Source organism: Sceloporus occidentalis, unplaced genomic scaffold (assembly GCF_023333645.1).
Source record: "Sceloporus occidentalis isolate IW3139 unplaced genomic scaffold, rSceOcc1.0.p SCAF_2, whole genome shotgun sequence".
Lineage (NCBI taxonomy): Eukaryota > Metazoa > Chordata > Lepidosauria > Squamata > Phrynosomatidae > Sceloporus > Sceloporus occidentalis.
In genome coordinates, this window is record NW_028316982.1 from 69,596,522 (window position 1) to 69,621,505 (window position 24,984).

The window sequence follows — 24,984 nt, forward strand, 5'->3', positions numbered from 1 at the left end:
CAGCACATGCTCCCATGCCCTTCCAGCACCTCAAACAGCTTCCTAGAACTGTTTGAGCCTTTGAAGGGGAAATGCAAGCGTGCATGCACTGGTCCCCACCCATTTGCAAATTTTTCAGATAAGCGAAGGTCCTCAACCCCTAACCCCCACAAATCCGGAGGGAAGACTTATTTTATATAGTACATACTGAGATCACAAAATACCTCTGTTGAAACAGCTTCCCTGGCTACCACTTTGTTTCTGGGCACAATTCAAAGTGTTGGTTATGACCTACATGGATCAGGTCCACGCTGCCTGGAAGGCCATATCTCCCTGTAAGAGCTGTCCCAGGCTCTGAGATGATCAGGAGAGGCCCTTCTCTCACTCCCACCACCATCGCAAGCATGGTTGGTGGGGATGCGAGAGAAGGCTTTTCTCAATAGCTGCCCCTAGAATTCCCTTCCCACGGAGACCAGACAGGCCCTCTTCTTGTTGTTCTTCCATTAAGTACAAAGACAGGCTTATTGTTGAAACTAATGACCACAGAGGATTGACAAAATTCAACCTAGAAGATATCATTAAGTACAACCTAGAAGATGAAAATATCATTAAGTACAAAGACAGGCTTATTGTTGAAACTAATGGCCACGTAGGATTTACAAAATTCAACCTAGAAGATGAAGAAGTTGAAATGGTTAATTTCAGATTTAACTAAAAGATAATTAAATAGTAAATCAGTCATTGATCAAAATCGAGATTGCAATCAAGAAATTTCAAAAGAAGACTAGGACTGGGGAGAGCAGTATGAAAGAACTGGACAGGATCCTTAGGTACAAAAATATAAAACTTAACACTAAAATTAGGATTGTCCAAGCCATAGTATTTCCCATCACCATGTGCAGATGCAAGAGATGGACAGTGAGGAGAGCTTATAGAAAGAAAATCAACGTGTTTGAAATGTGATGCTGGAAAAGAGTGCTGAGGATAATATGGACAGCCAAAAATGCAAACAAATGGGTCCTAGAAAAAATCAAGCATAAGCTCTCCCTGTAAGCCAAGATGACTACGTTCAGGCTGTCAAACTTTGGCAACATCATGAGAAGACATGACTCACTATAAAAAAAAATAATGTTAGGAAAGGTAGAGGGTAGTAGAAAGAAAGGAAGACTACATACCAGATGGATGGATTCAGTCAAGAAGGCCTGAACCTGCAAGGCCTGAGCATAGTGAATAAGAGCAGACCTCTTATTCACAGGGTTGCCATGAGTCAAATCTGTCTTTAGAGCAGTTAAGAACAACAATGACAAGTCCTTAATTGTCAGTGATCTTCAACCAGTAGGCATAGCAGGATTTCAGAAGAGATGTAGTTTTTAAAAACCTACTCAGTTATTAGGATGTGTTTTTGTTTGTGTTTGTTTGCTTTTTTAAAATTTGGAAAATGGGGGGAAACAGTTGTACCTCTTCCTCTTTTAATATGTAACATATTAAACCATCCTATGAGATACACCAATTGTTTTTTTTTCTGTTGTTTTCCTTTATCTCAGAATTAGACTATGGTGCAAAGTTTGTGATGTGGGGATGGTGGCTTTGTACCCTTCCTGAAAAGCCGAGAGACAGTATGATGTGTGGGTAGATATTAAGCTTGTAGGTCACCTCTGAACAAATTTGAATGAATCACTTTGTGCTCTTGTAATATTTCCTAGGTTGCTTGGATTTCAAAAAGAAAACTCTTTTTAGACAATTTAGTTGTAGCCTTGTACTTCAGAGACATCTCACTGAATGTATACCACAGAACCACATTTTTGATGAATACCTCAGAACTGAAAGCTAGTATCTGGAAGCCATGACATTTTTCTAACTTGAACCACAAGGTTAAAATGTAGAGGTGTGCCTGTATCCATATTAACTGAACTGAAGACAGAAAGTCTGAATAGAGTATTGTGTGTGGAAAGCCTAGGAGCAAATCTATAAAGCTCATGGTGGCTTTAGCGAGTATCTGTCTCTCAGCCTAACCTAATTCTTAGGTCTGTGGCAAGGCTAAAATATCATTCTTAGTATGAAGGACAGGATAAAAATACAGTAAATAGTGGATCTTTATGGTCTGTGGCCCTTCACCTGTCAGTGTATGATTATGTACAGCTGGTTGCCAAAACCAGCTAAATTATGTGTTTGTTGTACAACATATACAAGAATGCAAAATGTATAAATGGTTTAAAACCCCTACAGAATAGAATCCTATAGATAGTCTTTTGTAGATCTATATTGTGTACATATCCAAATTTTAAAAATGCATATTTCGAACGAACTCTGAGAGGTGGCACCATGATGTTCCAAACAACTGTTAGGTTATTTGGATTCTGTGGATCTTGGGTTTTGTATTCTTAATCCCAAAGTACATAAACACATGCCTTTGTCTATGTGTCCAAACATGAAAAATATTATGATTCATAAAATGTTAGAGTAACTAGTACAGTTAGTAGAGTTAATACAGTTTTTCTTTTTGTTTTTTAAAGGAGAGTCTGCTATCTGTTTTGGAACACTGTTTCATTTAATGAAATTCTACATTTTTAATCAGATTCCATTTTTGGCAAAATTCAAGAGCAGCCTACACTTAAATGTAGAGCGTAGTGAAATGAAATGAAATGCCGTAAATTTAGCCTAAAGTTCTTTAGCAATTAATTCAACAGATCCATAAGACAGAGGTCAGTCTTGTATTACAACACCACCACTGTCATTTATTACAACAAAACACTGGCCTGTTTTGAGGCACAGGTCAAAATGCTGACTAAGATCTAAAAAGCCTCTTAAGGCTTGGGTCCAAGTTATCTGAGGGACTGTATTGTCCTGTATGAACCTGCCTAGGTATGAAGATTTGTTTTATTTTTATTGTGATAATCAGAGAGGCCCATCTCTCGATCCTACCATCCTCACAAATACATCTAGTGGGAATATGGGAAAGGACCTTCTTCCAGTCTCTGGAATTCCCTTCCTAGACTGGCAGCCTCCATACTGACCTTCCAGCATCAGGCAAAGATGTTTTTGTTTCAACAGGCCTTTTGAAACTGACTGCTTATGGGGAAAGGGGTTTTACTGATGTGTTGAATTTTCTATATTTGTTTCTTTTAGTGAGCATGGGTTTTTAAAGGGCTGTAAACTTTATTGACAATTTAATTATATTTTGTGTTTTTAGCAATGTGGAATTAGGTGATGACTTACAACAGTTAAAACAAGTACAGATGAGTTATCTTGAGTCTTCAGATGGGGGAAAGGAAATAACTACTACTGCTGCTGCTAGATTCCTTTCAAAAACCTGTGCAAGCTAATGGGGGATGAATAATATCATATGGTTATCTCCATTATGCTTTGCTTGTTGTTGTTTTTTAATAGGCATCTCTCTTTGTGGCCACCTTTGAAAAAATAGGCTGCATCTGCACTGCCAAAATAATGCCATTTGGCACCACTTTAACTGTCATGGAATCCTGGGATCAGTAATTTGTTGTGGCACATAGCATAACACAATAATAGACACGTACAAATGCCACCATTGGGGACAACTGCACTATAGCCCTCCCTCCCTCCCCCCCCCCTCTGAGGCTTTCTTCCCCAGGCTTGGCTTCGGAGGCAGTTCAAAGGCAGAGGCCAGAGGCCACAGGGATCTAAAGCTAGGGCCTGGGCTTGGGATGCAGAGCCTGGAGGTTCCATCCTGGGTGTTGGGCCTGGGGGGGTTGCTCCAAGGCCCTAGCCCTGGCTCTGGTTGTGGGTTTCTCCAGCCGACGGGACTTCAGCCTCTGCCTCCAAATTGCCCCCAAAGCCAAGCCTGGAGAAAAAGCCTCAGAGAGAAGGGTGAGAGGAAGATAGGAAGGAAGGAAGAAGGAGGGAGGAATTTTGTGCATTTGTCCCTAATGGTGATATGGTCACATGGCCACGTGGCCCTTAGGGAAAATGGGACTTGAGCATCCACGGATTTTGGTATCAGTGGGGAGGGTTACGGAACAGATAATAATACTTATTTATTTATACCCCGCTCTTCAGCCAAGGCTATCAGAGCCCCTTACAATGTGTTAATCCCTTGCAAATCCCAAGGGACAACTGTATCTAATAAACATATATGGAAAAATCCAGAAAGACTTACACTGCATCCACACTGCAGAAATAATCCAGGTTGACACCACTTTAACTGCCATGTCTCAATACTATGGAATTCTGGAAACTGTAGTTTGTTGTGGCTCCAAAGCTGTCTGACAGAGAAGGCTTAACTACATTATTTCTGCAGCCATAATTTCTGTTTGGCCCATTGTTATGACTGATTCATTTCTACAAATGGTTACTTTTATATAAGCCACTCTTGTTTATATAAAAATAAAAACTATTGCTCTTCTATATATACCAGCATATACAGATGTTTACTAATACTCTTTGTTATATACTGGTTTTATTTTGATATTATTGAAAAAAATAAGTAATAGCTATCCTATCTTCAGCTACCAAATCTAGTTGTCAGCTCTTCTACTTGACTTTCCCCTTTCAGTTTATGAAAAAAATGGGATAGACTACTTTTATATGAAAAAAAATCGTCTGTACAACTGCTAAAAATTCAAAGTATGATTTTAAGTTTATAGACTGTAATCCTCTGATTGATTTCATTCGAGCTCTTTCGTTGAACTTACTAGAAGTTCTCAGAATTTCTCAGCTAGTGAACACAATAAGATTGAAACTTTGTACTTAGAACACAGTGTAAGGATAGAGTTTGGGAAAATATCCAATAAATTGTACAATATCCAGCTGTTATCATCATTTAGGGATTGTGCTGGAGATGCTTAACAAAAATGTAAGTGTACAATTTGTAATTATTAACAACAGCAAGCAGATTACTTGAAAACATATACTAAAAAACAGGATTGGGGTAAAAAGAGACAGATCCTGGGTACATATCCACTGAGTGTTTAATATCACTTTTAGATTTGTATGACAAGACAATTTGTCTCTAGTGCAGAACAACACTGTAGAGGCCATATGGATTGAAGGCCAGGAGGATCATGGGTGACAATCTGTTCCAAGCCACTGACACTGCATGACCCTGGGCAAGTCACTTGACTTTCTTGTGCCTCTCTCAATCCAGCTGGAAAATTGGGTAACAAAAGCAGGACCTCCCAGAAAACCAGATGCTACCTTACAGTTGAGCCTGTCCCAGATAAACAAATTATAAAGCCCTGATAACGGCTGCCCTAGAATAAAGCCTGTTTTTTCCACTCAGTATGAAACTAACAAAAGATCAACATGTAGCCCAGGGATCTTGAAGTGGTAATTTGTCTTGGATTCAGGTGAAAATCCTATTTAGAAGATGCAATATGTATAGTTTGGAGAGAGGGTGAGTGTTTCAGTAATAGAAAGAATCACATATAGACATATTCAGAGGGCAGAGTTAGAACCAGAAAAATATGAAGATGCTAGAAGGGATATTTACACTGATGCAAGGAGTAATATTAAAAGAATAAAAAGCATAAAGTATAAATCTCCCATTGTATTACTGCAAAAGAACTTTCTATATGGCCACTTTTCACTTTTTTTAAGATTTCCATTTTGGTGGTTAAACTTACAGATTTGTGCTTTAAAAAACATGCTGTGGGTAGTTGATGATTCAGATTTTTCTCTTTGTTTTCAAGTTCACACATGTGGTAAGGGATTCTGGAATTAGGTGTTGCTTACCTTGTCTGTTGTAGGCAAGCGCACATGGCTTCAGTGGGATCAGTTAGAGCAGAATCCCTTTCTTTCCCAGTTCATTCTCTGTTTATTGGCTTGGTTACTATAGATACACTGCTGCAATCCAACACTGAAAGTCTGTGTTTCTCCAGCCCTCGTTCACCATCTTCCCAGTACTGATGCTACTAAAAACATTCAGGTAGAGAGAGAACAGGAAGAAAAGTAGACAGCTGGGCAGGCATAAAAAGACTTCGTAAAATAATAACTTGATCAGAGGCTTTGATACCTGTGAGAGTAGAGGTAAGAAGAAATGCCTCTCCTTTTTGGGGTGGAAAAAAGCCGACGTTTCCACCGCACTGCCGCCTTTTCAGTGCTCCCGCGGTGTATGGAGTATAAATGCCATGCCACTGGAGCACCGCAACATTACCTGCTGTCTGGTTGGGTGGGCAGCATGACACTGGCTTCAGGGTGGCAGCAGGGTGTGTGTCATCTAAACACCATGCTCCCATGCCGCCCCCAAGCCAGTGTATTATGCTGGTCTGTTTTGCCATCTAGTCTACTAAGATCTGGTGTACTGTTAGTTAGAAATATGAGTGATCTTGGTGGTGCTGTATTCCTTGTAATGAATTTGCACTGCTACCTAAACCCACAATTTAGAGATGATTTTGCATATGGTATTGCCCCTAAGTATGCAACAGGTTGTTTTATAACAGCTTTGGTTGCTATGGCAGCCAAACCATTAAGTTGTTGTTGGTGGCCATGACAGATAAGAATTTTTAATAGTACAACAAAGATTACTAATTCTGCAGAGAGCAGACAAGCCTGCCCTTCTAGCATAAGACTAGTATTCAAAACAGTCCTTGGCATGAGAAATATTCATTCTGTTTATTTTGTTTATTTTCCTATGTAATCACAATCTTCTGACTGTTTCTTATAAATTGGTTTTAATTTTATATCTGATGTTTTTAACTCTATTTTATGCTGCTCTTTGTATCCACGATGGATAGGATGGTAAGATGCAAATACTTGAAATAAATACTATTCCTGATGCAACGGTGAAAGCACCCAGATGATTTCAGCATTGCATTTTCCAATGCAAGGGTCAGTTGCAGGGTCAGGCCAGGAGAAAAGAAAACCCCACACATTTCTTTAACAGATGATAGGCAGTACAAGTGTGAGCTCACCCATGGATTGAGTTCTCAGGTATCCGGTGCACACAGTAGGTTCCCACTGTTTGTACTCATAGAGGAAAACACTTACCAGTTCCTTTATTCATAACAAAATGGACAGTTCTTCTCCTATGAATTAGACTCCTTGGTGGAAAAATTAAATATAAAGTGGTCCAAAGTGTTTTGTCTAATTAGACAGTGTGAGGTGATTTAAGGAAATGGTATGGCTCCCTGTTTCTGAGACTGTTCTGTTCTGTCGTCTGGCATTAGTGGCTCTAAATACATACAATTAATGTTGTTTTAACACAGTTTGTTTTATTTATAGCAACCTGTTCCTATAAAAGAAGGTGGTTATAGATAAAAAGTAGTCCAGTTGTAGATGCACTGAACAACTTTTAAAATAAAAACCAGGGACAAATTAGGGAATGCATAATGAAATGGAAATGATCACATAACACATCAGACTAGTTATGGCTGGAATGGGTGGTTATTTAGAAGAAGGAATAACAAAATATAGTTACTAACATGAGCTGATGAGATGATAAAAATATGTGTTCTTACTGTTACCTTTACGTTGCAAGTTGTTTTGTGACTTTCATTTCTCTGTGCTTTTTGCAATGGCAGAGTAATAATAGATATTAGCTGTTTTGAAACATTTTGGGGAAGAAGGCTATAAAGATGTTGTTCAAATACTGCTTCTATTTTGGGATGAGGAAAAAATGAAATGGAAAACTAATTAAAATACAAAGTTTACACTGTCATTAAAAGCTGGTTAGAAAATCATGTAAACCAAATAACTAAAGAATTCTAGCAAAGATTTCTCAAAATTCTAGTTACATCTTTTAAATATATATAGTTATTCCAAGCTTGTTGCTCTAAGAGTTTATAGGCAATTTCATAAAGTGCTGTAGATCACTTTTAAAAGACATGATAAATTGCCACTAATGGCATTATGTATATACATAGGTACTCTTTCTCCACTTCATTTAGGTCCAGCAGATGGGTGGTACACCTGGAAAGACTTGCAATTTAATGGACCTTTTTTAGCACTTTTTTGCCTCGTATGTTCTGGATTATGTATGATTGATGGCTTTGAATGTGTTGGTATGGAACACATTGAGGTCTTAATGCTTTTAAGCCATTTGCTTCCCAGTCGATGTAAAAAGATCTTTGTGTCTGAGGCTAACTGTTTATCCTTCTGAAGTAAACACACTCACAGTTCTGGGACTTTGCCTATTAACAGTGTAAATCCCATATGCTTTCAGTGGAGAGGATTTTTTTCCCGTTAATGCTTTTAATAAATATGTTCTATTTCTCTTTGTTCAGGTACTAAATTTTCATCAGTGCTTTAAAACACATCAGTGGTATAGGTTCAAAAAGATAACACCCTAAGGGGTGGGATATAAATAAAATATTATTATTATTGTTGTTGTTGTTGTTGTTGTTGTTGTTGTTGATATTGATAATATAGGTTGAGTCTCTCTATTCCAAAATTATGAAATCCGAAATATTCCTAAATCAAAATTGTTTGGAGCTACAACACAAGTAATATAGTATGTACATTTGCAAGGCTGGAGAGGTATGTTAGGCTGGCAATGGAAGTGACCAAGAGTGCTGTGAATAGTGGTTGAACATGAAAGCAGATGGCTGGAAGTCCCCCCAGAGATCTCCTGTAGGCTAATCAGGTTCCTTATATAAAATAAAATGGTACAGTGTTTGTGGGCTACACAGAGAGCGAGATAATGAGATTTCAGAAACCTGCTTTTAAAAAATGCATGGAGTGAACTTTCCAATGACTTGGGCTGGTGGTAGGCAAACACCACCAGAAGCTGGTGGGCAATGGAACCCATGAAGAGCAGCCTCGGCAGCAGAGGAGCCTCCACACTGATGGTCAGCCTGACATCCAAGTTTCTCTCTCCAATTTTCTCGTTTTTCACACTAATCAGGTCCCTTGTATAAAATAATGCAGAGATAGGCAGTTGGAGAGAGCAACTTGGATTTCAGGCTGCCCAACAAGGTAGGGGCCACCATTGCTGTCAAGCCCTTACAATTATTTGAAGAACTTCACCATCATACCTCCAATTTTGTTGACATTTTAACTTTTTTCAATCAAAATGTCCCCTACACTCTTAGGGTAGAGATCCACCATGGTTCAAGCTTTAGAGTACAACTCTGGAGACCAGGATTCCAAATCCCTCCTCAGCCAGGGAAACTACGTGTTACCTTGGCCAAGCCACACTCTCTCAATATCAAAGAAAAGTCATAGTAAACATACTCTGAACAAATTTTGCCCCCCCCCCAAAAAAAAAAAAACACACATGCGCCGTATTAAATTTGCCTTAGGGTCATTGTATGTTGGAAACCACTTGAAGGCATACAACAACCACAACCCAAAGGGTGCATTCAACTGTTTTATGCTGAAGAGAAGCCTTTTTCTGAAACATAAGGCAACTAGAAATCACTTTTAGCATTTTGAGGGGGGGGGGTATGGGGAGAAATCCTTCAACAGCCTACGGTGCCCTAAACATGACCAAAAAAAAGCTCATTGTGCCAACTAGAGAGCATTGGACAGAATTTTGAAGGAAGAAAAAAAATGGCAATGAGGACTCTTGGGAGCTACAGAGGTCCTTGCTCTTGCTTTTTAGGATGGTTTAAATCAAATGTGTCAATATGATTTTCTGCTGTGTGTATATGTGTATTAACTGCCTTCAAGTTGACCCCAACTCAGGGCGATCCTATGAACGAAACATCTCCAAGATATCCTATCCTGAACAGCTTTGCTCAGGTCTTGCAGACTCAGGACCATGGCTTCCTTGATTGAATCTATCCATCTGGAATGTGGTCTTCCTCTTTTCTTAACTGCCTTCTGTCTTGCCAAGGATTATTTTCTTTTCTAGTGAGTCATGTCTTCTCATTATTTGGCAGAAGTATGACAACCTCAATATAATCATTTCTGGCTTCTAAGGAAAGTTCAGGTTTGATTTGTTCTAGACCCAATGTTGTTGTTGTTGTTGTTTTACCAGTCCACACTATCTGCATAATAATAATAATAATAATAATAATAATAATAATAATTTTTATTTTTCTATTTCCCGCCTCTCCCTGTGGATCGAGGCGGGATCCCATGAATATCAGAAATACAGTTTACAAAATACATAACAGATTAAAAACATCATCATATAACCACAGTATACAGTAAAATACAATACAATACAGTACTAATCAATGCTAGTCAGCCAGCAATATTACAGTAGGGGGGAACAACGCATCTAATTCATCTGTTTTTCCATATAATCTAAACGGGGTGGGAATCTTCACTATAGCAGGTCAGGTGGATATGCCCGCTGGAAAAGATCCGTCTTTAATGCCTTCTTAAAGGCTTCTAATGATGTAAAGAGACAGAACTCTTCTCCAGCACCACATCCCAAGTAAGATTATTTTCTTCCTGTCAGTTTTGTTCACTGTCCAGTTCTCATAACCATACATAGTGGTGGTAAATACAATGTCATTGACTGTCTTGTCTTTATTATTCAGTAAGATATATTTGCACTTGAGGTTTTTGTCTAGTTCTTTAATAGCTATCTTTCCAGGTTCTAGGTCCAAAACACACTGCAGAAATAATCCAGTTTGAGACAGCTTCAACTGCCCTGGCTCAATGCTAGGGAATCCTGGGAAATGTAGCTTTGTGAGACATTTAACCTTCTCTGTCTGGTACCACAATAAACTATAATTCCCAGGATTCCCTAGCATTTAGCCAGGGCAATTACTTCTGCAGTATGTTTTGAACCCTAGTTCTTCTCATTGCTTGACTGCAATCTCCATTCTGGTCAATGCTGTTTGTTTACATCACTATATTTAGATACTTCATCTTGAACTGAGATTCTATTACAGTATGAGCCTCATATCTGTGGGAGTCCTGGCCTTACCATGGAAACATGGAAATGCAGATAACAGAGAAACCTGTTGAAATGGGTGACTTCTATTGGAATGTAACCATAGAATTGCTCTAGAAAACCTAGAGATTCCTAGAGAGAACATCTCTTTAGGCATTGCTACGTCTCTCAGAATGTGGTAAATGTCCACTGGAAACATATTGTAAAATGATATGAGAGGACCTAGGAAATGCGTAGAGAGAACATATTTCTTTTTGGATATGGGTAAGTGAAACTGTGGGTACTGGTCCTGTGGATACAGGGGTCATACTGTAGGGGATTCCTTCTAGTGATTTTTTTTAAACTTTATTTTTAGATATATAATGTGTCAACAAATCTCTCCACTGATAGTGTGTGACTATCTAAATTTATCATTGACTGCTCAGTCCTTTCCACTTTCTATCTGTTTTTAAAATTATTAGTATTTGTTGCTATTTCAATCCTGCAAGTGAAAGGTGCTTCTGAATTTTTTTTTTCTTGGTTGTCAGCCCCTACCATTTTCCTTTACATGCTCAAGCACAAGCAGCATGTTATGAATCCAGTTTAGTCAGGTCTTGTGCTGGGAGAACTGAGAAATACTTAAATCTAACCATCTTTATATCTGAGATGTAGAGAGATCTTGTAACACCTTTGAGACTAACTGAAAGAAATAAATTGGCAGCATGATCTTTCGTAGACTAAAGTCTACTTTCTCACAAAGGTGCTACAAGAGCTCTCTACATCTCTGATTCTACAGACTAACACAGCTATATATTTGAATCTTACATCTTTATATCTAATAGCCATTAGATAGTTGTACCACTTTGCCTCTCAGACTTCGTAAAGTTCCTTTGATGGATTACAGCTGCCAAAATCCCAGTGATTGAGGATTTTAATCCAAAAGCAACTTTACCACAAGCTGTGCTGTCAGTTCCTCCACTACAGTAAGTGTTTGAATCTGTCCCACGTAGACCACATGGCCTTCTCTGCAACTGATTCTCCAAATCAATCTCCTGTATGACTGAGAAGTAGGAACTATAGGGATGCACTAGCTTCAGACCATCTGACATTTTGATTTTCTATGGCCTTTTTTTGTTTGTTTGTGTTTTTACATGTCACTATAACTGAATTCTTTCTGATCAATATTGATCAGTGCTTGTGAGGACAAATCAGAAAAGAACAGACAGGCCAAAATAAAGCTGCTTTGGGTCACTTTGGAGGTATGCTGTTTAAATGACACACGGATCTTAAGAGGCCAGAAGCTGTGCCAAAGCTGTGCTCCAATCCTTAGGACTGAAGCATGGCTTTGGCGTGGCTTCCGGCCTCTTATGATGCATGCAGCATTTAAATAGCATACCTCCAAAGTGACCAGAAGCAGTTTTATTTTGGCCTGTCTATTCAGGCCCTAAATCACTTTACACTGCCAATGTTTTGTGTAACAAATATGAAAGATAAATTGATTCAACCTTCACCTTGTAACTGAAATATTTTGAAGATGAGTTAACCTGCTATTATGTTAATTCAACTAATGCTAAACAATATATTTTTAGTGTTCACTTAAGCAAGTGAAGTCAGATACTTCATTTAGTATTTGACTCAGGATTTCTGTTCTAAAATTTCCAGTTCTGAGCTACCAACATCGTCTCTGTAGAATTTCTGTCTTCCATCCTGAATCATATGAGTTTAAAACTTTTTTAAAAAATCTATTTTCTTCAAGTACTAAGGAGAAAGGTCTGCGTGTAATAAAGAAGCAACTTTATTTTTGCTTAAAGGGTGTTTCAGGGTTTTTTTAAAAAAAATTCCCATTTAGCTCCCTATTGATCAAAAGATGGAGGTTTAGTCAGCATGATGGCTTAGAGGGATAAGATCTTAAAACTGTGAGATAGAATCTTGCTTCTTACTGCCTTTACTGTGGAGGCTGTAGGGGATTCCTTCTAGTGATTTTTTAAAACTTTATTTTTAGATATATAATTTGAGGAAGGGTGATAGCAAAAAATGTGGTTGCAGAGAGAGACACAAAACTGAGCAGTGAGTACAATTCTCATGGAAAAGTACATTTGTACATATCTGTCAGCGTATATGACAGTCATTCTAGTTATCACATTCTTTTGAATATGTACTGGAAGAACTTGAATCTTGTATGTGTAGATATCTCTTCCCAGTGAAGAAACCTTAAAGCTGGCAGTAGCTTTATGTAATTATAGCCGGCTCCATTGACAGAGCACCATTATATTTGTGTCCTTTACAACAACCTGAACACTGTTGATACTAAATAAATTGATTTGGCATGTATTGTTTGCAGTATTGATTGATAGAAGTAAAACTGTTTTTCTTTTTATTTGGCATACTACCTGTACATTCATTGGCCTGAAAACTCTTCTTTGTGAAGGACAGGAGACACGGATTGGGCAGAGGCACTGAAAAATAAAGGTGTAAAATATGAATTTGGGATAGGTGATTGTTATGCCATTGGTTGCTAGGGTGGGCAAAGAAGAAGAGCATGTGATTGGAGACATGCAGCATTTTATAAATAAATAGGTAGACAGCTCAGCTGCTATTGCTTCCTCCTTAGTTTTCCATTCTCCTCCTTTTCCACTCCACTTATATAATTAAATATTTCTGTAATCATCCTTCACATTTTGGGACCTTGCACTTGTCCAACTGAGGAAAATAGTTTCTGGATAACTTTTGTCTTGTTATACTGAAGGATAGCCTGAGAAATAATGGAGGCCTTTCCTTTGTTAGGATTATGTCATGAGGCAGGTTGTTTGGGAAATGCCATTGTGAAAAACGGGCATTGCTACTAATAATGATTATCATAAGTATAATTTTCATATAACTTTTTTGCTTCATCAAATTATAGTGTATGGAATTCATATTTTCTCCAGAATGGCTATATCTGCTCCCAAGAACTATCAGTTTAACAGAGAGAAAAGAACTTGATCTCTCTATCTTCTGTTAGTTCATAAATTTCCTTTGGCTCACTAAATATTTTAAATCTGTGTTATGAAAAAGCTTAACATTTTTCTTGCCCCTGAGCACACAGCATACATGCTTAAGCAAGACATCCAAATGACCCTATTGAGACTTTTTTCTATTGCTTGTCTTTTTGAGGTCTCCCTCCGTGCTCTGACCAAATATTGCCTGAAACTGAAACTTACACCTATGAAATGAAGCCATGTGGCCTGGCTGGGATGGAGCTCACTGTTGTAGGTTGTAAAATACACTTTCCCCCTTAAAGCTTATATTCCCTTGGCCTTCTTCATTTCACAGAGTAATGATTTTTCTTCCTTATTTATTTGCAAAGAGACATTTCTTTGCATTGTGTTCTTCTATTTGCTTTAGAATAGGCAGCCCTGGACTACATGATTTGTTTGTAGCTGGTGAGGGATTATTATTATGGGTTTTTTAAAATATATTTTACCTTTTCTTTACAAAACTCAAAGCTGTGAAACAAGGTTGTCTCCCTCTGTTTAATCCTTAAAAAAGGCAACCCTGTGAGGCAGGTATAGTTAAAAGTGAGTGACTGGCCAAAAGTCAACCAATTAATTTCATAAGTAAGTGAGGATTTGAAAATGGGTCTCCTAAATCCTAATTACACACATAATTACTACATCATGCTGGCTATTACCACACCATTCACTGAACTGGTTTCTGTCTTATGTCCTTTGGACTGACATCAGTATATAGGTATATAGATGGGTTCTGTAGCCCCATCCCACTGCATGTCATTACTTTACACCTTATCTTCCTCCTTCCTCAACTTTGGGCAACAGAACTACTTGTTTTAAGTCCCACATCTATTCCTCTCTTCCCTTCTGAATACCAAGAGAGATGTGGGCAAGCAAAGACCAGCTCAGATCCTATACAAGCTACACTATAGCCAATACTTTCCACAGGACCAGTTGTAAACCATTTGGAAGGATTTTTTGCTAGTTACTTGTAAGACACTCCAAAGGATTAGTAGGCCCTCTTCATCTTACTTTCACAAAAAGGTATTACAGTCCACCCTCTCCTTACGCGGGGATCCGTTCTGGACCCCTCCGCATAAGGCTAATTCCGCCTATGCTCAAGCCCCATTGGAAACAATAGGGCTCGTGCGCGGCAGCATGGCGGTGCGACGGCGCACGGGGCGCAACGGGCACGCACACCCATTCAATTGAATGGGACGCACCGTCCCGCGCACACCCCGCAGCTTGAGCGTGTAAGCTCAAGTCCGCGTAAAGCGCGCCCGCATATGACGCGGGCGCGCTGTATACTAGTTCTTATCCATTGTTATACTTTTTCTCATTGTCATGGATAATATTCAATTTGTCTCTCTCAATGTTAAGGGCATGGGATCTTAAATATCTGAAACAGCTTAAATCGCAAATAATATTTTTACAAAAAAAAAAAACCCACTGTAAGGGTTTAAATCTAGTCCTGCCCCAAACTATTTTCAGTATCCAATATGTGTCTGGTAACTCCAAAAATTCCAGAGAGGTAGCTATTTTAATTAGTAAATCTTGCCCATTTCAACTGGAAGAAGTAAAGGACCCGGAGGGCAGATTTTTAATATTACAGGACAAAATCTGGTTTATCACAGTTAATTTTTAAGGCCAATTTACTGGATCCTTGGAGGGTGCAAAATCCTAAAAAAACAGAACTATTCTTTCTACTCCCATACATATTACACATATTCTAGGCTGGATTATCTTTTTATTTCAAAATAATTAATTGGAGAAATTAAGAACATGCAGATAGAAACCATTCTGTTCTCTGACCATACAGCAATAATTCTATATTGGCAAATTGGCCCTCCTATGCCAAAAACATGGCTCTGGAGTTTTAATCCCTCACTGTTACCATATACTGCCTTTGGGAATAAAATAAAAGAGAACAGAACTGTTTTTAACATGTCTCAGAGAACTGTTTCTAATATACATTACTATACAACCAGAGGTTGCTTATGTTTTGCAGTTTGTTTATTTTTTTCAGTTTCCAAGATCATCCATAATGAATAAGTGAAAAAATTAATCCATTTGTTTATGCTCCACTTTTTTGATTTCAACAAATACAATTGAAAAACCAGAAGTAGGTTTTCTCTAGGTCACATTTGTGTTTATATTTAGACCATTCAATGATCTTACTTTGTACTCATCTTTTTTTTTCCATTCAGGGAATCTAAGGTTATTATTAACTGAGTTTAGAGTAGGATGCCACCATTCACCTCAGTCTTCGACAAATCGAAAAATTCCTGTGATACAAGATATGTAAAGGATAACATATGTTTGGGAAAATCAGGATAATCCTACCACCCAAGGAATGTGTTCAACATCTTTTAATGGATACACCCCATAAATTTGGTTTAATTTTTTTGGAATAAATGTTAATATGAGTGTATTTTCTTAAATCATCATTAACGCTACCTGTAATTTCTTTTGAATGACATTTCAAAAGACAAAATAAGAGTAGGTTGCTCATAGGATTTTGCATAAGTCATTTATTTCAGTACACTATTTGCTTTTATGATGTTTATCCATCGCCCACAGAAGGGTGTGAACCTTATTGGTTTTCCACTCTGTAAAGCAGCTGTGTATTTTTGTGTTGAGCATTTGTTTTTCAGACTACATAGAGTGTTCAAATATTTCCAAGCATAAAAACAATGAAGCTCAATTTAATGCTACCCAAAAGTGTGCATGTGTGTAGCTATCATCTTAAAATTAAACATTAACCAAAACCATGGTTCATACTATTTATAGGGGGAAATGTGTAAATTAATGAGTTTGCATTATACGTGTGATACATGTATTTCACAAACAGCTGCTTTTAGTATTACAAAAGCAAATGCTTTAATTGTGATTGACTTTATGTTAGTACTTGGAACAAGCTCATGTCCTCCAGATTACTGTTTCTTATTAGTTGCTTTGTAAGTCAGTAAATAATAGTTGTTTATTATTATTATTATTATTATTATTATTTTATCCTGCCCCTTCCTCAAAACTGGGACTCAGGACAGCTCACAACATTAAAATATAACAATTAGTGTACAGAAATAGTACATTAAAATAGAATTAAATTATTACAATATTAAAACAAGTTACCTTTTAAAAGAATAAAATACAAAAAAATAAAAATGTTAAAAAATACTTTAAAACAATGCAATGCCATCCCATGTTTAAAAACTTTCTGTTTTAAAAATTTTACAGCTCTTTTGGTACTATTACCAATACTTTCTCTTCTTTTTCCATTTGTTCCAAGCTTTAGGATATAAGAACCTTAATTTAGGAAAGCATACTTTCAGGGCTGCATAAACAAAATAGTACAAACAGCATGTTCACTATGCTGTGTACTGCACACTCTCTTTGACAGGAGTTTCAGTCCTAACTCCTTAGTTGCTGTTATAAGATGGTTAAAATAAGCAAATGTTGGTAAATATCTGTGGCAGAAGTGCATTTGTTGACACTGAACAATGCCAAAGTCAGAACAAGTTTACCACTATGTTGCTCAACTATCCTTGTTTCTTTCTTTCTTTTAATTAAACCATTGTTCTGACTTGGATTTGCTTGTCGTTGTTTTTTAATGACATACAGGTGCATTAAAACTTCACACATATATGGTCTCATATTGTGTGTGTTATCCATGATCTTCGAGTAGAGGCAATTTAGATGAGGGAGGGTAATGAAAGAATATGCTTCATAAACTGAGTTTGAAGATGAGGTTTAGTAATTTTGGGGGGGGGGGGGTTCCTTTGTCATTCCTACACATTCTTAATTGAACAGAAGTTGCTGATTTCTCAGTGACAACAGTGGCATGTCAATGGTACTGACATGGTAAAGCTGATCCTTGTTTGGTGCAGGAGAAACCAAAGCACACTTGACGAAAAATTACTGTGGTCACAATCTATTTGAAGCTTCTTGGTGAATTTATTCTAACTATTTAATAGACTAGTTGACAGATTTGTGTACATTATTTCATTACATACTTTACACTTGATGATACTTTGTGAAATGACTTCAAAAAAAAACTTTGGTGCTTAAGGTGATGTAATGTAATCATCTTTAATCTGTGTTGGCCCATACCAAGGTCTTTATATGATAAATGTAAACATATGAGTGAAATGTATTGTAATTTACCTTACTGTGACAGAAATACATGTTGATAAGTACATACAATATATACTCTCCTTTTTATATTTGAATTATTATCTTCTTAAACCACATGCTAATATCTTTAGTTTTTTATAAAAGATCCATAGGTTGTAAGACATACAAATTTTATGTTCTTGCATAAAGAATTATAGAATGTACAATTGATTAATGTTTTTTTTTACTAATCTTCTCTGTTAAAATAAAAATTGAATTTTCTTTTTGAAGAAGTATTAGCAGCAATATTGAGACTGCAGTAGAGGTTGCTGTCAGAGGAACTGTTCTCTGCATTCTGTGCTGTTTACCTGAGGTTATATTCCAGATGCTCTCAGAACAGTTGGGCTGATTATTAAAAATGCCTCATAGTAACTTCCAGCCAAAGTTGATCAATACCTAGTGCAAAGCTTTACATGTAAGGGAGTTATTTAAACACCAAGTGCCCCCAGGATTATAGAGAATGAAAAAATAATGCAGAGCAAATATGTTGAAGGGTTCAAAAGAGTGGAAGAATATATTTTCTTTGTGTTGGAGGCAAGTTGGGGTTGTTTAAACTATGAGGCACTAACACAAAATAAAAGGGTGCATATGCTCCACACTAAAACCAGTGCAGAAACAGACTCAGGTCTTGGCATGTGTGCCTAACCTATAGGACTTTCTTCTTCATGATATTGTCTTAAATTGCCATTATTGTGTTTTGTTATGAATTCACACAGAATTTTGCTAAACAGATTTTAGTCCCGCAACATACTCCCATAACAGCCTTATAAAACAGACTAGGAGCTGGCTGAAATGGTTGGTTACGGCTGGAAGATGGAAGCTTGCTATCACTCCCCAGTTAATCCATGGCTGAACTAAAATTTCACAGGGAAACTTCCAGTTCAAAGCATATGGTCTCAACTACCATACTGCACTACTTCCTAAATGCACAAGTCCTAGCTATAGATGACTTCTGCATAAGGCAAAGTCTGTCAGGTTTGACATGTGTGCAACTCTGACTCTGAAGTTCAAAGTGAAAAGCACTGTGCATGTTTTAAGATGATAACATTTAATATGAAACATACACTTATAGTGTTGCCTAAAATGTTCATTTCCACTGGCATTTTAGATCAGTCTTAACTTACCATTTAACTAACAGTGGTAATGTGAACTTGATTATATGAGCAGCCTGATGGTGTCTAAATCAAAATGCAGGAAGTCTTTCAAACTCAGTAGTTTCTATTCTGACTGACAGTGGTTCCATACAGTTTCAGGCAAGAATATTTACTTCCCATGGTTTCAGGGAAGAATCCTACTTAAAGACATTGGTGGCTGAATCAAATACCTTTTACACTAACAATCTATCACAGAGCTACAGCTGTTTTTCAACTTCTTTGGTAACATTTTTGGAAAATACTATTGTGACCCTTTAAGAGTTTAAATTGTAGTTCTAAGTCAGGAAAAATTAATTCCCTTGTTAGATTACATTTTAAATTAAACTGAAAAAATGGCACTGGAATCTACTGACTGTCTACTGGAAAGCTGGGTGAATTTATTTGTAAAGTCAGCAGGGACTGGGGATTCCATTAGTGTACCAAACTGCCTGATGCCTACTGCTTGAATGACAAAAGGAAGTTCAGTTTGGATGTTTTAGCCTGCATGTTAATAGTTCTGAGAGACATAAATACATGTGGCACAGCTGTCTTGTCAGGAACAGGTCAAGACAGCTCAGGTGCAAAGAACAAATTTGTTAGGAGTGTTGAAAAATCTATTCATGAGGGCTTTAAAGTGAGTTACATGGGAAGGGAGACAGTATTTCAGGGGGCAGAAGGATACCAAGTACTGGGAACAATGGCCTCAAGGATACAGGGGAATCGGGCCAATAGATAGGAGCCCAACAGTGGTCAGAAATAAATAACATAGAATCAGCTGAGAGACACATGGTCTCAGATGTTTCTACACGAATGCACAGAGAGTAGGAAATAAACATAAGGAACTTCAGCTCTTAACACAAGAATGCAAGTTTGATTTAATAGGTATCATTGAAACCTGATAGCATGAGTCTCATGATTGGAACATAGTAATGGATGGATATAGTCTATTCCAAAGATATAAAACAAACAGGAAGGGGTGAGGAATACTGTTATATGTCAAAGATGTGTACATCTGTGTGGAGATTTCGGTCCAAAACACACTGCAGAAATAGTCCAGTTCGAGACCACTGTAACTGCTCTTGCTCAGTGCTAGGGAATGCTGGGAGTTGTAGAACTCTGGCACTAGAGTTCTCTGACAGAAAAGGCTAATGTCTCACAAAACTAGAATTCCCTAGCATTGAGCCATGGCAGATAAAGTATGCTCAGACTGAATTATTTCTGTAGTGTGTTTTGGACCTTAGAGAATGGAAAGTAGGTTGAGAGTATTCGGGTAAAAATTAATGTGTAGTAAAACAATAGTGACTTCTTTGTGCAGGTCTACTATAGGCTCCCTATTCAAACTGAAAATCTGGATGATACGTTCCTAAAATAAATGACCAAATATTGAAAAATGACAAATATAATAGTTATTGGAAACTTCACCCACCCTGATACATGTTGGAACTCACATTGTGCCAAGAATGTATGAGCCAAAAAATTCCTCACTGTCCTTGCAGAGAATTTCATTGGACAAAAGGTGGAAGTGCAACAAGAGGAGCAGCTGTTTTGGATTTGATTGAATCAACAGAGGTGAGGGAGAAATAGTTGGATTCTTTGATGAGAGTGACCATGTCGTCTTAGGATTTGTTATACAGAGGAAAGGGAAAGCCAGACCTAGTCAGATGCAGACTCTGAGCTTCAAGAAAGGCAAATTTCTGTAAGCTTGTAGAAGTACTGGGTGAGATTCCCAAGATAAGGAAATGGTAGGGCCACTGGGTAGAAAGCATGGTGAAATACTAACGGGACAAAGAGAAGTCCAAACTGTTCAATGTCTTTTTTGCCTCAGTCTTCTACCAAAAGAAAAACAGTGCTCTAACTGGTGAAAATAGAATAAATCTTGCAACAGGAAGTCTATAGCCTCTTATGTAAAGATGTAGTAAAGAATACCTAGGCGGGTTACACACCGCCATTAAAGTACGCGCAGAGCGCGTACTAGGGTTAAGGAGGTGCGGTGCTTCCGCACCTCCCTAACCCTAATACGCGCTCTGCGCGTAAAAAATGACGGCAGCCGTTCCAGACGGCCGCCGCCATGAGGACGTCACGGCCGCGCCGCCTCTATACAGGGCGGTGCAGACGTGACGTCCTCGCTCCACGCCAGGGCGCCTAGTGCACCCTTTGCGCAGACCAGGAAGAAGCTCCGTTTCGGAGCTCCTTCCTGGTTTGCGGCGCCGCTTTGCTTCGCTGGGCACAGCCTTCAGACGGCTGCGCCCAGCGAAGCAAGGGAGAAAGGGGCCAAGCGGCCCCTTTCTCCTTCTCCCCACCGCTGCGGGGTGTCCTTGGGGCTTCAAGCCCCAAGGACACCCCTTTTCAGGCTGCGGGGAAGCGGCGTTTTGCCGCTTCCCCGCAGCCCGAAAAGCGGCGGATCGGGGCCTCAGTGGCTGCCGTTCTGGCAGCTGAGGACCCGATACACCGGGGAAAGGGGCGGGTACAGACCGCCCCAAATGGGCGGTCTGTAACCCGCCCCAGCTACTCTAAATGAATTAAGGTCTCCTGCCTCAGATGAATCACTAAAGTACTAAAGAAACTTGCAGATGTAATCACAGAGCCACTCTCAGTAATCTTTGTGAATTCTTGGGGGAACAGGAGAGATACTAGCAAATTGTAGGATGGCAAATGTTGCCCATATCTTCAAAAAGGACCAAAAACAGAACTACTGTTGACTTGACATCAATAAGAAGAAAGGTTCTAAAACATAAACAGTCAATCTATTCACACTTAGAAAGGAATGCTGTGATTACTAAGAGCCAGCATAGGATTCAAAAATAAGTCATGCCAAACTAATCATATCCCCCACCCCTTTTTTAAACAGAGTTGCAAGTTTGGTAAGTCACAGGCATGGTGTGGATGTAATATATCTTGTACTCAGCAAGGCTTTTGTCAAAATCCCCCATGATATTTTTGCAAAGAAGCTGGTGAAATGTAATTGGTTGACAGACCAAATCTAGGGAGTGCTCACCAATTGTTACTTTTATCTTGGCATGTCTCGGGGTTCCTAAACCTGGTTTTGTTTAACATCCTCAGCCCGAATTAGTTTAACATCTTTGTAATTGAATTAGATTATGGTAAAGAAAGCATGCTGTAGAGAATACACTACATGACAGGAACAGCATTCAAAATTACTTTGACAGATTGGAGAGCTGGGCCAAAACTAACAAATTAAACTTCAGTAGGGGTAAACATGAGGTACTACATATAGGCAGGAAAAATGAAATGCACAAATATAGGATGGGTGACACCTGGGCTGAAAGCAGTGCATGTTTAAAGGATCTAGGGATTGTACTAGACCACAAGCTAAATTTGAATCAACCATGTGATATGGTGGCAAAAAAGAACAATGCTGTTCTGGGCTCCATCAACTGGAGTATAGTGTCCAGATCAAGGGAAGTAGTACTCCACTTTGTTTTACCTTAAACCTTCCCTGGAAGATGATGTCTAATTCTGGGCAATACAGTTCAGGAAGCATATTGACATGCTGGAATGTATCCAGAGAAGAACAACCAAGATGTTTAAAGGTCTGGAAAAAGAGCTTTACAAGGAACAACTTAGCGAGCTGAATATATTTCACTTAAAGAAAATAAGACTGAGAGGTAACATTATAGCTATTTTTAAAAATCTGAAGGGATGTGGTGTACAGAGCTTATTTTATGCTGCTCCAAAGGTAAATCATAAACTAATATATTCAAATTACAAGAAAATAGGTTCTACCAAAACAACAGGAAGAACATATTTAGTGTAAGAGTAATTCGACAGTGGAATGAATTGCCTCTTAGGCAGGTGGACTGTTCTTCTTTGGAGGTCTTCAAAGAGGGGTTAGATGGGCTTCTGAACCAATTTATTTGTACAAATGCCTTTGTCTATGTTTGCAATATTCAGGCAGCATGTTCTAAGTATTTTCTATAAATCCGTGTAATACACAGTACTGATATTCTGGAGTATATTATTTGACATTTTAAAGACGTTTGAAGTAAGTAGATGAAATAAGTAGATTCTGTGTTGCATGGAATTTTACTTAATAGTGGGCATTTTGCAATGCTTATACTACCTGCAGGTAAAATTCTGTTTTATTCATAGTAAACTTTATGTAAACAGAATGCTGTTAAATCTGATCTTCAAACTAGGAATACTCTGTGGGTAGGCAAGTTTTTGAACATAAAGTTGATCAATATAAACACAGTGAAAAATTCTTTTAATTATAGCATCTTACATTACCTTCCAGGATAAGTAAAATTTGAAGAAATTTCAGTTACATCATAGCTTTCATACAGAAACTCTAAGTGGCCTCTAACAATGTAGTATAGGAGTATATATTAGACTGAATTGTCACACAGAATAAAACTATATGAACTAGTTCTCTGCTACACTATTAAATGCCCTTTTGACTTCATTTATATAATGAAAACAACTCCTTCAGTAAGTGAATGGAACAGTATTTTGTCATATGAATTACTGGAATTAACGTGCAGTTCAGGATCAGAGTCATTAATATTTTCATCAGTTAGTCTTTATGGTATCTTTGAAATACGTTGCATGCATTCCACTTCTGTCAGAATACGTTGACAACATTATCTAGGCCCAGATAAGTAACAGACACTTAGATCCCATTCCCTCAAGGGACACATTAGCAATTTCAATGTTGTTTGGAACCAGTTCCAAAACTTTAGTTTTTACTTCAAAAAAAGTCCCAAGTACTAGTTCGTGAAAGGGCCAGTGTTATCAGCAAACCAGCAACTATACGACTATAAAACCTTCTTCACTTTTTTAGGACTTTATATGTTTGAATGACACCTCTGGGTTTATTCTTGGTTCCTTTGCTCTCTGCTTCTGTTCCTCTAGAACCAAGTGTTTCTATTTTCTCTGTAAATAAAGCTTTGCCAACATACCAAAACATCCTGGTCCACTTTTTTCCTTGGAGAAACCAAAGAAAAGTGAGAGAAAGCAATGTTCTTACCAATTTTAATCACTTCCCCTGCTGTCATAGAAATTCTGGTATATTTGTTTTAACAGGAAATGTAGCTACCTGTATTATCCTGATAATGTTAGAGAAGTGAAAGTGACAATAAATTCACTTATGAGCCAGTGTTAGAGGCAAAAACCCAAACTGTTTTTCAGTTAGTATACTTCAGAAGACTGTTGCTCTCAAGAAGATGATATTTTTGGTATATCACATATTTTCCTAATGTTCTTACTATGGCTTCCTACTTTTACCATGACTTGAAACAAATCGGATTGGCTGCCATTCGTGTCATTTTAAAATTTTCCAGTCCCATGACACTAACCAAAAATCAGTTTTTAGATAATGTTAACTCAGGTGTGGTACTGTATATGGATTTCACCTGGTAAATTTTAATTCATTCTAGTGGATTATATTTTCTACTTGGCATTTCTTAGTCAGGTTCAATCTTGGTTAAAATATAATTTTAAACATGAGTTAACATCAGTTAATCTGCTAATATCATTGGAGAACTGACACAGTTGAATACTTGTGAAATTGAGAGAATTCCATGAGTGGTTTGATTGTTGGTCTGGATCAAAAGAAAATGATCAGTCAGAGACAGAACTACATCAGAAGTGGATGTAAAAAATGAGGCATACTATATAAAGTTGCTCAAAAATCACAGTTTTTGTCAATAAGCAAGTCTTGTCTCTAATGCATTTTGGAAGATAGTAATGGCAAACCCCCTCTGAAGAAACTTGCCAGGAAAACTCCATGATAGGTTAGTTTTAGGGTCACCATAAGTTGGAAACAACCTGAAGACACACAACAGCCACAATCCTACATGTTTAGATTGTTTTGAATTTCAAATGTGGTCTACAAAATTTATTTTTGATGGCCATTTAAGCCTTAACATCTGCTGTTCTGAGAAACAAAGTGTGAAATCATTTCTATTCTATAATTCCATTAAAGAGGAAAGATTAAAGAAAATCATTT

The 24,984-nt window shown here is 37.9% G+C and overlaps 1 protein-coding gene across 10 annotated transcripts in view; it reads left to right on the forward strand.

The window, feature by feature from the left end:
- The window catches only part of LOC149318512 (vesicle transport through interaction with t-SNAREs homolog 1A), a 300,751-nt gene that overhangs the window by 154,526 nt on the left and 121,241 nt on the right, over positions 1-24,984 (forward strand). The window lies entirely within an intron of this gene.